This window comes from Manis javanica, chromosome 2, assembly GCF_040802235.1.
Source record: "Manis javanica isolate MJ-LG chromosome 2, MJ_LKY, whole genome shotgun sequence".
Classification (NCBI taxonomy): domain Eukaryota; kingdom Metazoa; phylum Chordata; class Mammalia; order Pholidota; family Manidae; genus Manis; species Manis javanica.
In genome coordinates, this window is record NC_133157.1 from 41,256,190 (window position 1) to 41,281,497 (window position 25,308).

At 36.0% G+C, this 25,308-nt stretch overlaps 1 protein-coding gene across 2 annotated transcripts in view; it reads left to right on the top strand.

Annotated features, from left to right (window-relative positions):
* Window positions 1-25,308, top strand: part of LINGO2 (leucine rich repeat and Ig domain containing 2) — a 1,188,155-nt gene that overhangs the window by 791,803 nt on the left and 371,044 nt on the right. For both annotated transcript variants that reach the window (XM_037020664.2, XM_073228406.1), the window contains exon 6: window positions 23,549-23,581. The gene's annotated coding sequence lies outside the window, so the exon portion shown is untranslated. The remainder of the gene's footprint in view (window positions 1-23,548; window positions 23,582-25,308) is intronic.

Consider the following 25,308-nt stretch of genomic DNA (forward strand, 5'->3'; position numbering starts at 1 on the left):
TTTCAATTTTTTTCTATCAGAGCCAATCTTTTTTTTCTGGTCTTAAAACATCTTTTGCCCTTGGCACTTAGACTTCAGTGCCTATCAGAAGAAATGACCCTACAGCTGGGCCTGGATTCCAGTTTTGTCACAAGTCAAAATCTGTACTTTTATCTCTTTCTTTGAAAAAATGAAAGACTAAAGATAACATGAGCCAGCAGAAGTAGTGTACTACAAAACATATCTGTGTTAAAACCAATCTAATAGAATGTATTGTGTCCCTGCAGTTTAAATTAGGTCATATGGTAATGTCCTCCATATTATACTTACTTTCTGTACCACATAGATTTAAAGTTTTTAACTTTCTATATCTTATTCTCCTTGGAAGACCTTGAAGGACATGGCTGCTATTCTACTTTTGTTGCCTCTTGCATAGGAGCTAGCATGAATTATGCACATTATAAGGACTCACCAGATGCCAAATTATAGACCTTAGAAAATTAAGTTGTCAAGACTTGTGAAGGGTACTGATGAAGTTGCTGGAGAGACAGACATGCCTGAGAATACATAAACAAAGATAATGGACTCAGGGCATTGTTAAAAAATTAAGGAGCTTTTATATATGTAAATTATTATTGTCATAAATTTAAAAAGGAGGCTAGGTTAGGAAAATACTTGCAAAAGTTGGCTTGGAAGGATGGTAAATCATTTTGCTTTTTTACCAAATACAGAGTAAACCCAAACTCTTCCTCTCTGACCTCACCCCCTCCTCCTCTAATCTCTGCTAGCTAGTCTTTGTGCTAGCTCCTCCCTAGGAAGCTGGCCAACTGGCTAGTTTTCTATACCTCAAGTATATTTCCATCTTAGAGCTTCTGTACTTGTTGGTCAGGCCACCTGAAACAGTTCTCCAAGACAGTTACATGGATGAATTAGGATGACTCAATGTTACTTCTTATTAAATACTCAATTCCAAATACAATTCATCAAATATTAATTAAAAGGATAACATATCAAGACCAAATTGCCTAGAATAGTCAACGCTCATCTAGCTCTATTTCCTTGCTTGCATTTACTTTGCACACTATTCATGGCAGTTATAACTCAGAACTTTGCCATAAGATTAAATGAGTCAACACATGCAAAGTGCATAGAACAGCATTTGGCACCTGGTAATTTCTATGTAACTGTCTGTTGAATAAATAGTCAATCTACCACATTTTGCAGAGAGGAAAATAGTCTCAGCAGCAAAGTGCCACCAGCTTGGCTGGATGGGATCCTCAGTTGTCTCTTATGGAACCCAAGGTTTAGTGTGAATTATGGTTAACAGATTCTGTCTTCAATCTTCTGCTGCATGCAAATGGACATCCAATTTTTAATATATTTTTTAAATAAGATAAATGGATAAGAATCTGATGCAGGGCACATCTCTGGCTTTACCAAACAAATCTAAATATTGAAGGCCAACAAGCCAAACTTAATGCCTAGTATTAATGTCTTACATGAAAAGAGGAGAGGTTTTCTTAATTTCCTACTATCACTAATATCCAAGCTTAATAAATGCTTTTGGGGATTTTTCTAAAAATATCGTTAATGCCAGAGAGTGAACTTATCCTACAGAGGTCCAGGCAACAGCCAAAATAGACCAACTGCAATTGTAAAACATTTAAAGGCTAACATTTTATCTCAAGAGGTTGTAATAATTTTGTGTTCAACTTTACACTGTATCTATGTGACTATTTGGGGATTTATTTTCTTAGCATGAGAATAAACTTATATTGCATTGAGTTTATCATAACTTTGAGTTGATGTTTTTACTTCAGCCTAGTCTACCAAACAGCAGAGAAATCGGTATTAGAAGTGAATTGTGCCATAACTTAAATCTTAATTATGTGTGATTTTGTGTTTTTATAATAAACAGTACTCCAAGTTATTTATTTAACACTGAATAAAATTGACATCCTAGAACATGTATAAGTTTTTAGCATTTACTTGATATGTCTCCTGCCACACTTCTGTACACCCAGGGAACCAAAGTTCTCCTTTGGAGCAACAAGGACCTAAATTTGGTTCACTTCTGTTAGTATAAAGATGGCTTTACTTCCATATCTTTGTTTCAATATCATAGTTGAAATGCTTTGGGAATATACTTTATACAACAGTATCCACTTTCTTGGCATTGAATATATGTTCTTTCCTTAAACTTCTAACATATTGGCATTGAAAAAGATAAGAGAATTCCCTTCTGGGGTAAGTAATATCATAATTAATAAAGTGACACTTTGCAGAAACATCTCATATTGAATTTAATCAATGAGGTTTGTCATTAGTAAAATTATTTGCATATTTGATTTTTATTGCCTTTGTTTCTTATGAGCACATAATTAACCTGCCTTATTTTGTGATGTACAATTTATTTCAAGGGATAGACTGAAAGGACTTTCATCTGTTTGCTTCAAGTGTGGTGGTTATCAATTGTGATGATGGTCTGGGACTGAGTAGCCAACAGAAGCTTTATGAAGTATGTGTTAAAATTGTTTCCTATGCCAGTGATTTTATGTGTGTTAATAAAATGGGAAAGTCTGTTCTGTTCCCATATGCAAAGATAGATGGTTGTTTGAGCTCTGATAATGTAATGAATGAGATAGCAATGTCTCATGCCAAATGGGAGTTAAATACAAAAAGATGGGGTGAGTTTAGTTCTTCTACCTTGTAACGAAATTAATACATTCACCACCTGTGTTCATTTCACTAGAGAAGGAAATTGACAAGGGAATTGGACTGGAAATTCTATTGTTAATTCTGTTCTTTGTTTTAGCTACAGTGTGTTCATTTGGAAAATGAAATGGATTATTTCCTTCACGGAGGATTTTCTTTCTTAATAAGAATCTATGTGTATTGTATTGGGTAATAAAAAAGAGCTCTAGGTACAGCTCAATACTAATAATTTTTTTTCTTTCTTGGTACGTTTACTTACCTCCATAAATCTTCTGAGAGGTTCAGAAAACAAAAAAACATTGAGAGAGGAAAGGTGATAGTAATTATCTCTTGTATGCCCCTACCTTCTTAACTGAAGAAATATCTTCTCTCCAAAAGGCTAAGATTTTGGCAAGATTATACTTATTATAGGAAGAAAGGAAGGAAGAAAACAAGGGAAGAAGGGACAGAGGAAGGCAGGAAGTTAGGAAGAGGTGGAGGGGAGAGACAGAGAAAAAACATCAGTGGAGAGGGCACTGGGAAAGAAAGGGGAGCAGGCATCCTTCACTGTGATCTGATTCTGGTTCAGTGATGGAGGCAACAGCCCCCATTTGATTTTCAAGCAAAAACTATATTTCATATCCCTGAGAGCATTGAGAATTAGAGAATTCTGACAGTGAAGTCCTCAAGGGAACAGACTTCACAGACTGTGGCTCATGAATTCTATTCAGAGTGAAACACTCCATTGGCAAAAGATTTTTTGATATATCAGATACGGTTTTGATACTGACCCATTAATTCTAAGGCTACTGGCTGAGTACCCTTACTTTGATCCATCCTTTGGTATCTTAGTCTTGATTCTCCCAGACATAGACTCTAGGATAGGGAATTTGAGAATCCCAAGAATCAGTGGTAGGGAAGAGGGGAATGAGACAAGGAAAAGAAAGAAGGCAGTAAGAGATATGATATCAACCAACTCAACTGTCCTGGAAATGATCTTATTCTGGTGGAGAACTCTGGCAGTCAGCAGGGGAACCCTGTCCTCAGAGTTACCCCACCTAAGCGGCAAAGGATATGTATATGCCAACTTCTGTTCATCGATATTTGATGGTTCGCTTGGGAGGGGGAATGAGTGCTAATTCTCTGGCACCTCTGACCTCTCCTGCTGTACTGGGGCACAGCAATCTCTAAAGAAAGCCATCAACAGAAACTGGGAATCAGGCTGATGTGTTCCACATGGTAAGGCTTCATTTAAGCATCTGACAATTGCTCTTGCCTTGCATTCCACTCCAAAGCTATTTATCTGCCTTTTTTTCCAACTACAATTCCCCTCCCATCTAAAGGATAAATGTTTGGTCTTGCCTTGTATTTCACTATATTGCTGTTAATATGATCCACCTCCCCTACCTTAATGGTAAAATTCAAAGTTTTCATTGATTTGGTAATCCAAAAAATACCAGAACTTGAGTCAGAAGATGTAGGCTCCAGTCTTCGCTATCAAGTTTACTAGCTTAGTAAGCCATTTGCAGCCTCAGTTTCCTTGTCTATGAAATGGGGATAATGTCCCTTTCCTTGTTGTACTCCCAGGGTATTATAAGGACTAAATGAGGTAATAGAGGGTAAGTGTGCTCTATTTAATATTGGTGTTCTTATCCTACATTCTGGAATGTGAGCTCCATGAGAGCAATGTTCTGCTTTGTTCACTGCTGTGTCCCCAGTGCATAGAAGAATATCTGCCACATAATACTGCAGTACAGATATAAGAAATACTCTTAGGATGGGGGGGGGGGACAGAATACTCATTGAAAGAGGGTACACATTGGAATATATAGTCTTGTGTTCAAATATTGGCTCAGCTACTGCTGGCTTCTTGATTTCAGGCAAGGTCTTAGTCTACACGATTTTTTCAGAGAGACTCAGTCAAGTATCTTCTTCACAAAGTTGTCTTAAGAATTAAGATTCATCCTCATGATATATTCTCCCACCACATCATTCAGAGTTTCACCCTTTGGGTGAGAATTACCTACATCTAGAGTTGAAAAAAATAATAACTTGTTAAACTACTCATTCAAATTCTAGTAGTCAAATTGACATTTCCCTTTGAAAACAGTTGCAATCCTATTGTATGGATGTTCTGTTCTGAATAAGTGGAAAATAACTCACAAGAGAATTTTGTATTTGATCCTTAAATTTACATTTTTCAGAACACAGCTTTGAATAATTAAAATTTATTAGGTTAGGGTTATCTGTGGCTACGTTTGAAATATTTTCAAATTAAGACACGTTAGGCACCTCATCCAGTACCATGCGTATGGTGGGAACCTAATGATAATAATGACAGCAGTAATAACTACACTTATTAGGTTCCTACTACATGGCCATCCCTCTCTGGGCATTTTACAGACATGAAATCATTTCACATCAGTCGTACAAAGTAACTGTGATTATTGCTATTTTAGAGATGAGGAAACTGAGGCATGAAAATATTAATTACTTAACCAGGCTCATAATTCTTGCCCACAGTAGGACTTAGATTTGAACTCTGGGTTTTCTGATGCCATAGTTTAAACATCACACTGACTCTCAATAGTTTTCTCCTCTTCAAATAACAAAAACACTCATTTATAAACCACTTAACCTTACAGCATCCATATGAGTCTAAAACTATTATTATCTCCCCTCTACAAATGTGGAGGCCATAGCACAGGGAAGTTACGTGACTCAGAGTGGACAACTAATGAATAGCACAGAGAGGAGTGCCTGACCCCAAAGCCAGTCTTCTTTCTGCAAAATGTGTTGACTTTACAGCATGACTTTCTCTCAAAGAGTAGCCCTCCTTCCCACGTATATATTGTAAAACTGGATCCTAAATAAAAGAGAAAATATTTTAATTGACTAAAGATGGTAATAGCCAAAGTGTTATTTTATAGCCACATAATTGTGGATTCAGTGTTTACTAACAAGGTCTCCTTATTAAGAATGCCTTTCCATCCTTAGATCTCCAGTATAGTGCAATCCCCCTGCCCATAGAAAGTGCTTAATAAATTCTGTATAAATTAATCAGCTATTTATTCATGTATTTAAAAAATAATTATTGAGCACCTTCATGTGCCAGGAAAGTGTCAGGCATCAATTAGGATCATATCAGCAACAGGAAAAAAAAAAAAAAGATTCCTCATTCCAGAGGTCTCAAGGCTCATGATATAGATATTGAATAAACCCACATATACACATACAAATAAATACATAATTGCAAATTGTGATAAGGATAAAGGGGAAGAACAGAATATGACAAGAGAGAATAATAAGGCTTCCTGAGATGATGGTAACTCATGAAAACCAGATAATCTCCAACTTCCACCCCTCGACAGGAATCTAGGCCCTGGATTTTTCAATCCAAAATAATGCTATCTACTTAAATATAAGATCTGCTTTTTAATAAGTCTATGCAAAGCATGAGGGAACTTCCTAATGAGATGAAAATATTCTGTATCTTGATCAGTGTGGTGGTTATTATTTGGATTTACAAATTTGTCACAGTTCATTGATTTTTACAGTTAAACTGTGTGAAATGTATTACACATAAATTATACCAACATAAAGTTTATTTGAAAATAAAACTAGATTTAAGTTAATGGGTCAATAAGCAAGCAAATTGAAGATGAATTAGAATTATTCTGACAATTACCTGTATCTACGTTTTAGTGGTTTTACATGTCTGAAAGTCATATATTGTTAGATCAGAACCTGTGTATAGAACTTTTCCATCTGTAACAATAGTTCTTTCTGACTTGTCAAGTATATCAGACATTTTTTAAACTAATGCTGCTAAGATAGAAGAGCAAAAAAGATAAAAGCTTTTTCAATGATGCAGTTAGATTTTTTCTTTTTCATACTTTGGTTGAGTTTAGGAGGTTTTTATAGCACAAGTGAATCATAACAAGAGCATCATGATAATGTCTTTTGTTTATAAAATTCTTAGCTCTGAAGAAACCAAACTGTTTTACATTCACGTCTTCATTAAATCATTTCTACCTAAGAGAAGTTAAATGTTTATTATCCCCATTTTACAGGAAACTGGTTTACAGGAAGTTATAGATAATGTCAGACTTATGTATATATCAAGGTCTATTGGGGCTGTGATTATAAATTCCTTTCTGAAGTTTCTTTTTCTTTTTGCATTTATGTGACATTCAAAGGAAAACTATTCTGTGTGCATATGTCAACATTTTAATAGCAGGAGAGCAATGGAAACTGTTCATAAACACCAAAGCTAGAAATATCAGCTATGCCATTTCTTGATTCCATACTTGATAGTTTGATACATGAAGTGAATTAACTAGATAATTATTTAATAATACAAGTATTCAGGGTAAACACCCATTATACATGGATATAAATTAAGATTTCATAGTAAAAGGTTCTTCCACTGTTATTTGCCAAACAATATTAAACCTGTTTTTGTTGAAAGAAATAGTTTTATTTTGTAGTCACCTGCTGGATTTGAACTATGGGGAGGCTATTTGCTCACAGCATGTGACATCATTGTACAGTATAAGGCAGCAGCTGTGGAAACAGTGATCTGAGGTAGAATACAGTCCAGTCTGTATTTAGTAGCCAGGCAATCTTGAGCCATCATAAATAGCTGTAAGTATTGTAGATAAATGTATATAAATCACTGACTTATATCTGTGAGACAGCAGACACACAAAAAGAGTTGATAACTATTATTAGTAAAATAGCTCACTGAACTATAAAAATTGAATTTGATACCAATGAAAATAGAAAAAAGATTGCTTATTTATGAGACTTTATTTTCCAGACCATAAACATATTTTTTATGTGATTTATCAATTAACTCAGGACAATTTAACAATGGTCCGTACCTTGACACAGGGAGAGAAAAAGGGGAAAATGGAGTGTGGAACATGGTGCCGGGCTGGACTCAGACTTTATTTCCTCCAAACAGAGAAATGTATGGTGCCTTCCTTTTGTAATTTAAAGTAAAATATAATTTAACTGCACAATAAATTCTTAGATTTCTGTTGCATTTAAAATAGTTTCTAGATTTTCCAGTTGCAAAGTTCTGAATGGATTTATCACAGTGAAATTTTCTTTTTTTCCTTCCTTTTTGTTTTGGGGTGGGAAGGCAGGAGAGAGGGGGTGGGGGGGCAGCTGAGATGCTTGTTTGCTTGTTCTCTAGGAAGATGACTAGGCTCCATGCTGGGAGATGAATCACCAAATGGGGCTGACTGTGGAACCTTCTAGGAAATGGGACAAAAGTTGGGGAAGCTGATGTCTAGAGGTCCTGAGTAAGTGGGAGGGATGCCTCCATGCCATGGCTGTCTTGCTCAAGGATCCGAGAACCTAAAGGGCTGCACCTTTGTTTTAAGGTGAATTACTAATAGGCCATCTACTCCTTAAACCTTGACATTGAATGCAGGAAAAAAAATCCCCAAGAATCTTAGGAATCACAGCAGACCTGTGTATGGTTTTCATCCTGAATTCATTCTGCTTGGGGGATCCAAACAGATCCTCAAGCCAAATGTTGAATTTTAAGTTGCTGCAGTTTGATAATGCTTCTAAGTGAATGGCAGGAGAAAATTCTAATTATAGTTGGATGAATCCAAATGATGCCTGATTTGGTTCAGGCATCAAAGAATTCTTGCAGATAAAGCTTCAAGAAATATGAGCTTACAGCCAGAAATCACAAAAAAAAACAAGACAATACCTTGCATAGGCCATCACAGGTCAGAAATCAAGTACCAGAAGCCTCATTAATAACCAGAGATATATAGAGTACATTAAAATCAAGAGTGAGATACACGTTTGGCAAAACTAAGTCTTGTAACATCAAGGTTTGGCAAAGATGTGGAATAAACAGTCTTTTTAAAGTCCATGTTCCAAATAAATAGATTCAGGAAACAGTTTGGTGTATCATAGTGACATTGAACATATGCATACCCTATCACTCAGCAATTCCCCTCCTAGCTAAACCTAAGGAAAACTATTACTTATGTGTCCCAGTACTCCTGGACCCGAAGACACCTGCATGAATGTTAACAGCAGCAATGTTTATAATAGCAAAACGCTGGGAAAATCCCAAATGCAATAGAGGGAAAAAACTGTGGCATACTCAAATAATGTAATACTCTAAGCAACAAAAGTGAATAAACTATAGCTGCACAAAACATGAATTTATCTTAGAAAGGTAACTCTGACAAAAACAAGTCTCATTACATAAACTTTCAAAACATGCGAAGTTGGATATTACATTCAAGAAAATTAACCAGTGTGGTAAAACTATAAAGACCAGTGAGAGGATGATGAAACATTAAATTTGGTGACTGCAGTTAACTCCTTTGGGGGTGGAAGGGAGAGTAGCTGTATCAGTGGTGGACCAGTGAAGGCTTTAAATTAATGGGTGTGTTCTAGTGCTTAAGCTAAGTAGTAGGCACACAATACTCATTAGATTGTAAGTATCCCTAACATAATATTTATAAACATTCTTACTGTACATTCAATAGTTAATTTTTTAAAATTATAAACTCTGTAGACTCAAAACTTGAGATCCTTTTTATTCCCACATAAAATATAAATCCTCATGTTTCCCTTTATCTTTGTTGAAATCAAAATAATTATTTTTAATTTTTTTCACATATACATGCTCATGAATTATGCTAAGAAATCCCATTCTTATAAAGAGAATATCTAGAACAGTTTCCTTTTAAAATTAGAAGCCCCATATTGAAGAATGTGTAACAGAAATTCTATATGCCACCAGGTACTGCTCTGTTGATTGAGGTGACCAGTGCTTGCTGTTCTCAAAGACTATTAAAGTGTTTACTTAGTTCATGGCATTGTAGTATGTTTTAGATTTATATATCCTATCATCTCATTGAAATGACATTGACCAATAAAAAGTTCCCTTCAGCTTTAGAATTATTCATGGGGTTATATATTTGATATTCTTTAATTGTTTAAAATATATTTTTTCAATTGGTAAGAGTGGGAAGTGTATTTTCAGTTTTATGAAAATATGAAGCAGAGAAAAATGAAGTAAGCATACATGTACACAAGTCCCTCTCTCAGGTAGTTAATATATTTTAGTAGCAAATGAGGGCCTAACTAGAAAACAGCTCTCTGTCATGGGCACATTAGTGTTAAAGGGCACAGCCATATTCCTCAGGATGAACTTGGACAACCCCAATCTCTATGAGAACATTGTGGGTCCTTCCCCATTAAAAGAGAGCTACAGTGTATATAAAATCCTTGCTAACAGGCACTCCTGGTTCAGGGAGGGGTGGGGGTGGGTGGAGTGGAGGGCAGGGAGTATAAGGCAGGGATGTGTCATATGCCAGGTTTCCAACAAAGTCTAACTTAGTTGGAAGGAAAGACACTTCATGCTTGTTGATATTTCCCTCAAAGACTTAAAACTGTAGTATTTTATTAATGATATTCTGTAGGAAAATATATATTTAATTTATTATTTCATTAAAAATGAAGTCCATACAGCTGCCGAGGATATGCAGGTTTCCCTGATCCAAACTGCCATCCCTCTTTTCTCCATGGGTCCATTTTCTTTTGGCTTCTCTGAATCTATGGCTAAGCCTTGCTTTGGTTATCCAGAAAGGTATGCTAATGAAATATATGTATTTGTCTATGCTTATATATTTGTCTATGATCATATCCTGTTTTTTTGTGGAAAGAAACAAATTCATAGAGGATTTAGTATATTTGAGACTTCCAGGGCAAGACTATATTTTGAATATTTATCTTTTGTTCACTTCATTTCCTTCTGCTTCATAATTTTCCCTAAGCTGCATATTGCTTCTTCTCAGAACAAAGCCTAATTTTATTTGTCTAGAAAGAGGAAAACAGTGTTATGAAGCATAGCAGTATTTGCGCTTTCTCTACATTTCTCAGTTCAAAGTAGACGCATGAAGTTGAGTACAGCAGTCCCTCCCCACAACCCTCTATTGAGGTCTCCTTATATAAAATTAACCTCTATGTGAATTTACTTCTGTATAACTTTTTAACATATACGAGAAAATTAAATCTCATCTAGGTAAGTCAAGTGAATTTTAAATCACTTCAGGTGAGACTAATTACCATCTAGCAGGACCTTGCAGCTGGGAGTAGCAAATCGAGTGAAGCAAATGGTATAGGCAGAGATTCTGAGCTCTGAGTCTTTGAGAGAATAGAAGGAAGGTTATGCTCCCTTTAAAACTGACCTCAAAAACATGTTCTCGCATGTGTTAAATGCCTACCACTAGAGGCTAACCTCCGAGAATGTAGCTATGCTTTACCTTTGTTCACGCAAATACTTTGGTGCCTAACTTAGTGCGTCGCACAGTAGCCATCTAGTAAATATGAATTGAATGAAAGAAGAACAAACTGGAAGAAATAGATCACATCAATGAAATAAGAATCAGACTAACAGATTTTTCTGTAGCAATACACAACCCAAGGAAGCAGTGGAGTGCTTTAAAAATATTAAAAGAACATAAGACCTAGAATTTAATAACCAGGTAACTGTTATTTAAATGTGAGTACATGGTATTATGTATCATACAAAGCTTCCAAAACTTTGCCAAAGACCCACACTGGGAACAGTTTGTGAAAGTATTTAAAGAAGAAAATAGATAAATCTTAGGTGTTGCAGTAAATATGTGGTTTTAAAAACTATATTATTCTTTCTTAAAAACTACTTACTTAAAACTTGTTGAGAGCAAAGAGAGAAAGCATATATAAACTAATTTAAAATTTAAAGTGTAGAAAGGTAAAGTCATGATGATACTAAAATTAAAAGTGTTGAATAATACTGGAGATATATTTGAGGAGGGAAATTCAAGGGATGTGATGTGTCCTGAAGTGCTTATTTTAAAAGTAATGGAAAAAATATAGACTATTATTTTGAAACTATAGAAAATAAGGTCAAATTGAAATAAATTAAAATGTAGAAGCAGATCTAAATATATCCAAAACTACAATAAAATGCTAACATAAAAAATAACCCCAAAATAATTAAATGCACATGATTGCTTTTTTTCAAGTTAAATGGTATATATGAGTATACTTATATATTTAAGTGTCTGTGTGTGTGTGTTTGTGTGTATGCGTTATATATACCTTTTTATATGAATTCTTGTAGGTACAGTGAAACTAAAATGGAAAGGAAGAGAATAATAAATGTAGATGCTGGTTGCTGGAGGAGATGGGTTCAGAAGGATCACATGTTTGGGGTTGAGAAGGAGTGTGCTATCATTCTGTAGTTTTTGTTTTGATGGTGGATTTGCTTATTACATTATTAAAATTACTATCTAGACATGGTTTTCAAATTAACTGTAGTTTAAAATAGAAATCAGTACTGTAGTACTCTTATCACTGGTTTATTATTTGTAAATTAACACACATTATACTGTCTAATGTTTTATTTTAGTGAAAAAAGAAAATATATTAAAGAGTTTTCACAGGTATAATCCTGTCCTTAGCCATATAACCTTATTTTATGCATTAGCATAAGATTATAAATTTTTCTATCCCAGATTCTTGTGCCACAAGAATTCTAGACAAACTTAAACACTGCAGGTGTTTTGGAAGGAAATGCTTATATAAAACAGATGTATTTTCCAATTCAGAGCTTCCTTATATTAAAGTCCCTGTTTAATTAATTTTACACAATATTATCTGGTTGACTTACTCCCTGTCTCTAAGCACCTCTGGGAATATCTGGGATATTGTACAGATGCTCTTACTGAGAATTACATTACTAAGTATCATTAGCATAAATCAACATTCAACATTAATTTAGTGGTTGGGCTTGGAGGTGACAAACCCCTCTTTGTTTTCACTCATCTCCAATTTCCTGTCTATGTTAATGGCTTCATGTGCTGGGAGATGCTCTGTATGGATTGCCTCCTTCCCAGGTGGGGGTGGATCCCCTGAGGAGCTTGACTTCCCACTCCCTGGCCTCCTCTTTAACCTCTACTGCCTTAACATGTTGACTTGCCTTCATCCAACAGATCCACAGACTTCCTTTCCTAAACTTTTCCATACTGTATGGTTATTTGTGGCAGATTAAGAAAGGTAAGAGAAAGCATTCAGGGTGGAGAAGGGGCCATATGTAAAGACAGGAGGCAGAGCAGAAACCTAGGATCTTGTGTACAAAAAAAAGATCGCAGATCTACAGTATTTCAACTTTATAAATAAAAGAGTGGTGCTACGTGCCAGGTAGGCAGAGGCCACCCCACAAAGGGCCTCAAAGGTATGCTAGATTGAATAATCTTCATCCTAGAGGTAGGGAAGTACAATTGAAGGATTTCTATCAGGGAATTTGGTTCTGGATTAGGCTTGAGGAAGATCAGCTCTGGCAGAGTAGAAGATTTCACCTCCACCACCACCACATTTTACCATCATATTCCTGTTCATTTGGTCCCTGTAGCTATAGTTGTCATGTATATCATAAATCTCCATAAACTTGTTTAGAAAAAGATCTGAAAAAAATCATGATAGTATTTATTTGGTGATTCCATTGTATCAGGTGCTTTAATTGCAGTTTCTCTTCATTTAATTGCATTTTTAATCTTCAAAATAGCCTGTTGAGGTAGATACTATTTGCTGCCATCACTACTTTACAGATCAGGAAAATGAGACACAAAGTTCAAAGAACTTGACAACAATCACACAGCAAATTGAAATATGTTGAGGCTGTATAAAAACAGAGCAAGTATTATTAACCACTATACTTTAGTGGTTTCCATTAAAATATACTATATGGACTGTAGAACTTACTTACAATATTCCTATATGAAGGTTTTAGGTAATGAAGAACTGCAGATTGCATGTGAATGAGCCCCATGAGATTCAAGGCTTTGCTCTAAATATTGCTGATATATACCATAAGAAATAGAAAATGTATTTACTTGGCATTGAGCTCACTCTCCCTGTGGATATTATATCTGTCCTTAATATATATGAATACCTGTTAATTGTCTATAATGTGTGCAGGTAGCTAGCTAAACTCACTTAATACATAATTTATTGATGTGATTGTTTCACAAAGACATACCTAATGAGTTTTTATGTGAATCTTTTCATGTGAATCATTTCATGTCAGAACATTCTTGTCTGAACACTAGACATTTGAGATATTCTTTTAAGGCATTCAATTCATATTTTAAATGTCACAGATGATAAATGCAGCTAGCTAAGATAGCTTAATAATCAGAAACAGCATTAAAAAAGAAATGGAACTGGTATTTATTTTGTGTCTAATAAAAGCTAGGTACTATCTGTATATAATCTCACTAATTCTCAAAACAAACCTTGAGGTAGATATAATTATTCTCATTTTATAGACAAGGAAACTGAAGCTCAGAGAAGTTAAGGAATTTACCCAATGTTTTCCTATTAGTAAGTAGTAATGCTGGGATCCAACCTATGTACATATGAATCCAAAGACCCTGGTCTTTGCACTGAAATGTATTCACTGTAATATGCTCACTATGTGTATCCAAAGTATGTAGACATCTGTGGATATGTTAACAGAACAATGAAAAACTAAAGACAAAATATTGGAATGCTACTCTGAGGCTTTTTACCCACTGGACAGCATTCTAATTATTTGGCCAAAAATCTTCCAGAAGTTGCCTCTTTGAGCTTCCTCTTTGTATAACAGGATGGTTAGGTTTTACGAACAATGAAAACGGCCATCTGGGTGGTTTCCTCAGTTGTCAGTACATGACCAACTTTCTCATGACCATCAGGTACAACTGGATAGCTTTGGAGCAGAGGGTAAAAATTTCCTTTTAAAGCCACAATTATAATCTATGAATAATGGGGGGATATGATGAATACTTGACCTTTGAAAAGATTGTTGCTTAACTTTCTGCTTGATGGTGTCTCAGGTACAAGTATGATCTTGTATCTTTGATATATGTGTGTGTTCAGTCCAGCCTAAATTGCAAAGGACGCATTTGAACTCCCCACAAAAGTCGTTATAATTATTCCCTGTGCAGTGCTGCAACATTCCCTGAGATCTGCTATCTGCATACACAGCCACACACAATTCCAAATTACATAGTATATTAGTATCCTCAAACTCACCAACCAATGGGCCTGGAATTTTTCTTGCTGTCCTTGGCACACAGATACCCACAGACTTACATCTTTTCTCTATTTCTACCAGTTAAACAAAATTCTACTATTTATTTCTGGGTTTTTGTTTTGCTCTGCAGTTTCCTTCCAAATTTGATGCAACCCACTTTCCAATTGTTTCTCTTAACTAGGGCCCTGAAAAAGTTGATGGCTTCTTCTCTGAGAGCCCAGACACCGTTTTATATAGCCATAATCACTTTCAGGAATCTGGTCCCAAGTGACACCATTTCCTATCCACTGTTACTGGACTTTCTTGGATATTGATCCAAATCAGGACAGAGTCTACAATGATTCTTCGGGCACTATATGGAGGAAGTCTCTCGTCCTGAGAAATATATATTCAGAGACAGGCCACAGTCACACCCATCCCTGTTCCTTGTCTTTCCCAAAGAGCCTGAATTGCTGTGGACCCAAAGTGTCTCATTCAGGTGAAATACACACCAATTCCTGCTTCTCTATTCCCATCCAGTCCTTACATTTTTGTGCTCTTCTTATTTAAAGCCTATAGGACATCTATTCTATCTTTCATCTCCAGTCTATCCTATATATTGCTATCAAATTAATCTTTCCAGATTTCTCTTGTCTGAAATAACCTGAAAAATATTAAACCTGACATAGAATACCCTTCACAATACATTTTGTCTGGTCTCCAGATATCCTTCCTCTGTACTTCCTCCTTCCTACCCTGTATGCTTATCCAACTTGAGTGGTCTTCATTCTCTGATTGCTCACTTTGACTATTCTCCATATCTAAGCCCCGCTTCCTACTTCTGTTTCCATTTATCAGTTTACAAGGCATTTCCCTCCATAAAGCTTCCCCTTTTAAAAAATATTGCAATTGAAAGAAACCTTTAAATTGATTGAGTCCAATAATTTATTTCATGATAATTATTTCACACTCCCCTCTAAAATTATACTCTGCTAATGGTCACCTAGTTTATGTCCAGTGGCAGGGAAATTGGTACCTAGGCTGGAGTATAGACTGTCTCTTATTTATATATTGCCAGTGTCTGGGGCATTTTCAAGACATTGTATATGCTTGAAACATGTTTGCTAAATGAATGGATAAATGAATGAAGGAATGTTATCTATCTCTCAAGGCAGGGGTCAGAAAACTTTTTCTGTAAATGGTCATAAAGTAAATGTGTATGGGGGCTGTCACAGCTACTCATCTCTGCTATTGTAGCAGAATAGCAGATATATACAAAATATTGATAAAGAGCATAAATGATATGGCTGAATTTGATGTACTATAGTTTGCCAGCCCCTGTCTTAAGGCAACACAAGCTATTTTGAGATAGTTTCTAGTATTCTTCCTCATGTTACTTCAGATCTCTCTAGCTAAAATTTTAAGAGATTTATTCAGATGTCCCCAAACAATTGCATGCTTCCTTTGATCATGTTCAATTCCTTCAATTCCTTCCTTATATTATTTTGCATTTCTTCCCTAATTTAGCCTTTCTTCCAAATTGTGTTCCATTCACTTGTGGATATCATAAAATCTGGTATCCAAAACAAAAAGCAATGGCCCCCTATTAATATGACAACTGAAAATAAAAGAGATTCATTTCCTACCTTCCTCCATACACTTACAGGTGTAGTAATAAGGCCTAAGCATCAGTTTGTGTATGAAACACATTTCCTATTGATTCATACATCATACTTCAGCTCCATACTCCTATCCAAACCATTCTGTATTAAGTAGTGTTTGCGCGAAAGAGAGGAACCAAGTACAGAATCTCATATGTTTCATTAGATTGCTTTCTTATTTTGTTTTAAAAGACTGAATAACATTAAGGGCTTGTTTGGAAGTAATAAAATCCATATGATCTTGTGTTACCTCTAGTTCAGCACTCAGTTATTTGCTACTGTCATCCCAACCAGTTCTACGCCTTTTATTTCTTCTATTCACACATGTACTCCTTCACTCATTCTGAGACCCTGAGTGCTTTGTGCCAGTTACTGTGATAGGCCCTGGAGACCCAGTAGTAAGAAAAAGAGACATTCCCTCTTACACAAGTGCCTACAGTCTGCTTTGACAGCCGGCCGCAAATGCACCATGTGATTCCTGAGCCATCAAAACAGAGTCCGCATTTCATGATGTCCCACATGATCGCCAGGATCTTCCCCATGATATTCAAGCAGAATCCCATTGTAGGCCAGTTTTCCATGTTTCCCGACTATGGATCTGGCTCTTATTTGTGAGTCCATTCCTTCTCCATTGTCTTTCCACTTAAGTCTTGTCTTTCTGGATTTGGTTCCCCTTCAGGATTGCAGGCTGGATTCACACTAGCAGCTTTCTCTTATTCACACTCCTCAAGTTGTACACACTTCTTATGCTAGCTTGCCTCTTAAGACTTGTAACTCAAGACTGGAAAAAATGTAGCCCTGAAACAGCCACCCATCTGGAGACAGGGTATAGACTGAACCTTGGCCTCATGAATCGTCATCCAGTGCTTTTTCAACCATACTACTCTACTTCCCCAGAGTGATAGACAAGCATGATTTCAAATTAATTAACCTGGGCTACATTTGCCATCGCTGTCAACAGGACCAAACCAAACAAGCATAAAGCAAATCTTCATTCTCTTGCGGATGCCACCTCAGCAATTCTCATAAACTGCCTCCTCATTTCCAAACCGTTTTCCTGGCTCCATGATGACACCACTGCCTTCAAAATTTACCCTACAATTAATGACATTGCCCCAACCCCTCTCTCTTAATTAAAGAATGTTTAATATCCTTTTTAAAAATGTATCAAAATGTTTACATCATTTGGCACTCTGATAGCTCTGTCCTAGAGATATTGCTCCTTTACAAAATTAACTCCATGCCTTTATATGTAACTTTTTATCTCTTTGTTGGTCTACTTTTTGGTATGTTCTATTGTGTTGTTAAATGTAGTGTAACATGTCATTAATTGTGCTCCTAGTCACTCAGCTACCCCAGTTCCAGGGGTTGTGGGTAAACATGATTCTCTTCTCTGAACCCAAGAATGTTACTCACTAGAAACTTAGGTGCCATTTGCTGATGTCAGATTTACTGGCATTTTAAGTCGTAGTAAGCTCCTTGCTCCTTGACAGCAGGTCGTGTACATCTTTGTGTCTTCCACAGCCTCAATTATAATGGTTAATGAACTGATGTAAATCTAGATTGCTACCTTTCTGAAGTTTATGGTTTACATGTTAATGACTTTCTTTAAGAATAATGGATGACCCCAGCATAAAGTTAGAAAGCCCCACTGTACTGCTCTGCAACCTTATCAGTCATCAGGTGAACAATGGTCTAGTAAAGGTGTTTCCAGAAGTCTGGATGAGTCTTTAATGTAGAGCTCACTGAATAGAGTATATTTTGTGAAACCTACTCCTTCTTGGTAGAAAAGTCCTATCTGTTTGCTTCATGCTGTATATGAAGTAGTTCCTATGTTCTTTGCTTTGCTTTATTGACCCACACCTGCCCATGGGATATATAATGCAGCTTCTGGGAGGAGGTTCTTCTCCCAGTCATCACAAGTTGGAACCTTTCATATCCCTTTGATGTTTGAAAGTTTCTCAAAACCTGCCTCCCCAAAATGGTGTACATAACCTTTTGTCCACTAATTGAAGACAAGTAAAAGTTTAAACTAAAACTAGAAAGCTCTTCCTTGATATATAACAATTGTTTTCTGCCTCAGTGTGGCAGAATTTCTGTCAGAGGAATTTATCTAACATGTTACGTTTTTTTATCATGCTCAGCCCTTAATATGATGTAGTGGTCGAAGTAAACCAATGATGCTACATACATTTAAATTGCGGAGTATCATGATTAGATCCAGAATTAGGAGTTAGTTAATTAAATAAAGGAATTGGTGATGCAGAATTTCTTCAGGATCAGTGAAGAGGTGCAATGATTCCCAGATAGGAAACCACAGAGTGATGGTGACCACTGAGCTGTACTGTCCGCTGGCTATAAAAACCTGACTGCATTTTCTCAAAACTGCACAGAATCCCATGACTTCTATGTTCTGATTGTAAAGACTGCCTAAAGTAATGTTTTACTGGGCCATAAATTGTTCTGACTGCATTTCATGCCTGATAAAATCCTTACATTTATGGTGGAAAATGTAAGCCGTTGTTCCACAACTAATTTTTTAGGTTTTTTGAAACAGAAGTCTCAAATCTTTTTCTTGGAAAAGGGCATGATTGAAAGTATCATATTGTACTTTGAAAGTAGGCTGGCATTATTATGGATTTGGGTCAAACTAAACTTGAAATTGGTCTTGATAGATATTTTAAAGGATATATATATATTTTTACATACACATATGCATATATGTACATATATAAATTAGCTTGAGTGTGCATACATATCTACTAATTTATCTCAGTCTGGATTCCAAGAGGTATAAATATATAAATTTAATATTCCTCTGGCAGTATAATTGTAGATATTCTGTAACACTGAAGAATGTTTTCTGACTTACAAGCTTAAACATAGCATCATTGACTGTTTACTGCCTAAGCAAATATATTTTGAAAATTAGGTTTAACTGTTCTTTATGTGAGACAGGAAGATACAGTGGATATGATATGGACTTTAAAGCCAGTTATATCTGTATTCAATTCTCAGCTCTATGTCTCTGAATTTTTTAATCTTGCTTTCGGTCAGTCTTCTTGAGAAAGACTCTAAGATGGAGATTTTCTGCAGGAATTTTGTTGAGAGCATACTTGGGATTGGTATCATTAGAGGTATCCCAGGTAGAGAAAAGGGAGTATAGCCTTTGTACACCTATATCAAGCAGGCATTAGATGTGAGCTGCTTATGGAAGGATGAATCATCTAAGAGAAGGTAGTTGCCCTTGGTAGAAGGAGGAAAACAACCAGAAGAGTCAGCTGTGGGCAATCAGAAGCCAACACTTCAGGACGCTGAGGGAATGAGTGCCTTGCCTGAAATCTGGGTGATGTCCTGTAGCATCTGCCCTGTCTGCTCTGTGGGCTACTTAGCTCATCTTGCTTCATATAATAAATTTATTCTATCTGGGCACAGCACCTCCTGGATTCTAGTAGGCCACCCTTCTTGAAGAAACCTCCAAGAGGAAGATTAGTGGGGACCACACTCTATCAATGTAGCTAGTCCATGGCCACAAATGATAACTCTTGTCCCCTGTTACCTCTTCTTTTACTACCCACTCTAGAATTCCCTCTTCCTTGGCCAACACTTCTACTGATGTATGTGACTTACCTTCTGGGCTGGCATCAACTATTACTGAAGGGTCTGAACCTCCCCTCACTATTCCCTTCTTAGAGCATGCAGTACCTGTCCATTTATGATCAGAAATAGGTAGAGAAATGCTAATAAATGCTCTGTGAACCACCCAGACACCAGAAATTCTCCCCTGCCCTCACGGTATGACAGAAGCCCTAGCTCAGTTACCCACATCAGTCAGTGACTCTGCCAGTGTGGCGACTCCTCTCCCAGCACAAGGGGCCCAAAGTGACTGATATAAGACATATCCTGAAGTTTAATGAGACTCCTATTGTGTCTTCTTCAAAGCATTCTCCCTTTGAAGACCAGGATGTCTATATCCAAAGACCTAAATTTGTGGAAAAAGGAAGTACAAATTCCCCACTTAGGCCACTGGGAATGATGTTAAGTTCAACCACCCTTGCTTCCTCTCCTTGGTTCCTAGACCCATGTATTTTATCGATTATGAATGCAGTATCAAAGAATGGTCATTGACTTAGAATATTTACCACATTCTTTAGATGACATCCTATCACTACAAGATATCATCCCCAACCTACTGTTCAGCTGCACCTTCAAAAGGCCGTTCCTTTGTTCTGACAGGCAAGCAGCTTCTGGGTCATGCAGTGCATATCAGGGCGAATAGGTCCCACCTCTGCAGCCCCAAGTATTTCCATCGGTCTGAGGTGATACTATGCACTGTCACGTGTTGACATTTCAAACACTCTTTCGGGCCCTCAGATCATGGTGCTGCACAAGGCCCTGCAGGCAGGTAACCAAACCCTTATTTGGAATTGGTTTCAGTCCTAGTGAAAATGAATCACTGCTCCTTCTTCCGAGGATAAGGCCCAGGGTTGTAAGCATAGGCCCTGAGGGCAAGTGCTGAAACTGAGGCTCAACATTTGGCCCCTGCTACTATCAGCTTGGACAGCTCATCAATCTTTCCGTGTGTGGGAAAACAGAAATGTACATGGTGTGACCTGTGTGAATTAGATGGGTTCTACTGAAAGAATGAAAGCGAGGTTTTTCTAAGGCTTAAAAAAGAAATAAAAGAGGGGAGTGGCAGTCCTTGGGTAGGGCATTAGGGACATAGTAAAGCTGGCAGCAGGACTGAAACAGACCCTGGAAGTTCTCAAGCTGCATAGATGGTAAACCAATGGCTAGAGTTTAGTTTACTAAAAAAATCACTGATTTATATATTTTTCCTCTTGCTTTCCTATTATGCTTGCCTTATTTTCTGAGTTTCTTTTGATTAAGTAAGACTGGTCAATTTGCCAAGTTAAAAGAATACAGACCAACTTGGAATATTTGAGCAAATAAATTACTTTATTGAGCCCCATTTTCCTCATTTATAAAACTGAAGTAAAAATATCTGTCTTGCAGAGTTATGAGATTTAAAAACATGTCTATAGAGTACTTGTATATGGTAGGTGCTCTGACATTGCTTATTGATATTTAAAAAAAAAAACCTAAACCGTCATTGCTGATTTCCTAAGGAAGAAAGGATAGGGGCTCCATCCTTGCTTGGAGCACACTGGTTTATAGCAATCTGGCAAAGTGGAAATAGGGAAGACAGATGGGAAGAATTAGTAGAGATCCAGTTTCCAGAGTACTTAGGGGCTCACATAAGACTCCTGTGATTGACCTTGGATTTTGTTTTCTTTTTGAAATACTGTACTCTACTATAATTTTTGTGTTTATTTGTCCTTGACCCTATCTTTCTACATTTTTAAAAATTTGTTTTCTGCTGCCCAAAAAAACAAAAAACAAGAAACAGAAATACGTGCTGGTTATACACATTTCAAGTACTAAGAATTCATTGTGGAAGAGAAAGTTCCCTCCTCACCTATTACTAAAAAGATAATCTACTTTAAATATTTGGTCTCTATTCTTTTATATTTTTTCTATGCAAATTCAGGTATGTCATATACATAAAAACAAGTACATTTTAACAAGAGAAGGATTACAACTAGGTGTTTCAACCTAATATTATTTCATGGGCATTTTTCCAGGACACATAGTGTGAACTCATGCATTTTAATGACGCTAGTGTTCTATTGTATTCTGTTGCACCACAAAGAATTTGGTGGGCATTTGGACTACTTCTGTTGTTTTCCAATATTTAAAACAATGTACAATAAATGCTTTTAAACTTCTAGCATAAATTAGAGAAGTGGAACTGTTGAGTCAGAGAGCATGAAAAATTATAATCTTAATTACCCTTCAAAAAGATGGCATCAGATTTCACTCTGCACAGAGGCTTTATTCCATTCTCAGAATTTAGGCTAAGAATTCCATTCTTAGGAGTAAGTATCTGCCAGAGACCAAAGCACACTACATAGGGATTGGGAAACACTGTTTTTTGTAAAGACAGACTGTCATTGAATTAATTCACCAAATGTGCATAGGTGCCAGTGAATAAAATAGATGCCTCTGACAATGAGTTCATAAGTAGATTTTTATATCTTACAGACATGGATTTAAACTTTTACTTTACTATTTACCAGTTGTGTGATGTCAGGTAAATTACTCAATAATTCTGAGCCATACAAAACTGGGATAATACTATTACTTACCTCATTGGGTTGGTGTATAGGTTAAATGAGAAACATGTAACTCACATATTCCTGCTATGTAATACACATATATGTCATATACATGTCAGCCTGATGGTGTCATGCCTGCCATATAGCAAATTTTGGCTATTTTTATTACACTTTTCCAGAATATATATCTGAGATCCCAACAGGATGTTTTATTTCAGTGTGTTTCTCTCACCTCCTCATGCCTCAAAGAGAACAATGACTAGAAAACATTGGTTGGGTAAATACTACATTATCATAATTACAAATTCCCTGAGAAAAGTGGCTTTCAGTATGAATATTCAGCATCATAATTATGATTTCCATAAGGAATGTAGAACAGTTATTATAAACAACACAATAATCACTTGATCCATAAGGGAGAACAGATTATTGGGGGAGTGAGGAGGGAGAAGCAGCAGAAGCCTGTGTTCTAATCAGCATTTAAGAGAAGAAATATAAAACCTGAGAAAAAATTGTAATAGCCTCTTAAACTAGTCTTGTCTGAATTTATCAAAAAATCTTGTCAGGATGGCAAATTTCCATGAATTGAGTAAGTGTGAGTAAGTGCTGCCTATATATATATATATATATATATATATATATATATATAATGTAATCATTTTTATTAAACATCCCCTCTGAATCTCTACTCATTTGTCATCCATAATTGTTGTGTCCCCCAAAAATTGTTTGAAGCAAACTAACACAAAATGCAAAAGAACAATTTATTTTTAAAACAGTTTAGGGGGAAAATTTTATCAGAATATTTCTCTCTCCACAGATAAAAATGTCTCATTTGCCAATGAAAATGGCAAAAGTTGTTTTTTAAATGGTCCTTTTTGCTGCTGTGTTGCTTTAATTGGCTTTCACTTAAATTTCTTTTCTTCCTGTCTTTTCTATTCTTTTAGGTGAAATGAGCAAAACAGAATGCAGTTTTCAAGGTTGGTACTTCTCATGATGTTTTAAAACCTCTCATTAATATGAAACAGAGTATGAAAGAAGCAGAACAAAATATGTCCTTGGCTTTTCACAGATAGCAATTACAGGACATTATGTTTTTATTTTTCTCACTCATAGATAGGAAAGTACAACATTGATTATAACAGAATACAATATAGCGATCAAATATAATACCTGATTTAGCTGGCAAAATTGTGAAGCTTTAAATTTTCAATATTATCCACTCCATCCACTACCCATGCGTTCAGCATTCCTTTTTTTTCCAGTAAATTGTTATTACATACATATTGTATGCAAGCCCCAGTCATCTTATTTTCCTCTAGTCATAGTTTGGCTGACCTTCACTGTATTCCCAATCCCACATCATTTTCCAAACCTTGCTATTTCTGGCAATAAACTTTCACTTGCTATCACAGGTGTTTAATTTAATTTGCCATCTCTGATAAATAAGCAGTTTTTCCACAATACTGCTTAGCTAATATGTGTTCAGATATGTCTACTCCCAAATGATTGGGACAAAAAGGAAATCATCAATGTGATAATAAGGAAAGGACTCTCACATCATAATAAGCTGTATAATGTCTTTCACTATTGTGTGATATATATTACTATATTAAGATTACTAATGCATAGCTTAGTAGCATATCTATGTATAGTAATTTATAATATCAGTTACCCTTCCTCAAAATTCTAGTACATAGGTCTTTCCCTGTACCTGTCAATCAATCTTAAGACTTTCTGACCAAGACCAGGTGTGTTATTACTATATGTTTTAAAATGAGCAAAGCATTCCTGACACACATACAGTGGTTCTTTGTAAGAACAGCAGACTTCAAGGGAAGCAGAGACTGAAAATTTTCTGCTGAGCAAGCGTTGTGGAAATTAATTTCCTGAGCAAGTAAATGGAAATAGTAGAGTACTCCTCATACTAATTTAAGATGGATAAATATTGTTTTAATCTGGGGGGGGCTGTTTTATTGTTTCACTTTAATGAACAATAGTATGTTTATTTTAGAAAGGCTTTCTTCATTTCCTCAGTATCTTTGATTCCCCCTAATGCATTTTTTTTAAATGCAATTTTCTGTTGATGTCCTCAACAGAAAAGTCTGCTACCAGAGGTGTTTTCAGAAACTTAACTGTCATAATTGGGAAGGGACTCTAGTGTCTGTCTGCCACTCTAATTTGATTTAACTAGTCTAATCTAAAATAGTTGGAATCATCTCAGCCATCAGTCTATTTAATTATAATACTTACTGGAAGGCAGTGGGTTGAGAAGTTGAGCTCTAGAATCAAATTGCCCAAGTTTGAATCCTATTTTCCAATCTACTATTTGTGTGCTGGGTGATCTTATTAACATCTCTAAAACATTATTTCCTCAGCTGTGAAATGAGAGAAATCAGAGTCTTTTACCTCATAAGGTTGTTGGGGCATAAATGAGATGATGTATTTACAAATCACTTCGGCATATTGTAAGGACGCAGTAAATGATCATTGCCCTCACTTTGCTATTACTACTATTATTGTAAAGTATTACATTAGAGGCAGGCAACATCTTCACTTCTCTGAAATAAACTTCTCTCATGGACTTAATCTTTCAAGTTTCACTGTCAGAGATCTATTCATTACGTGGTAAGATTTTGTTCCATGTGAAAATATAGATAACCTTGGATTATCCATCAAATTGTGACATCTTGTGCAAACTTCATCT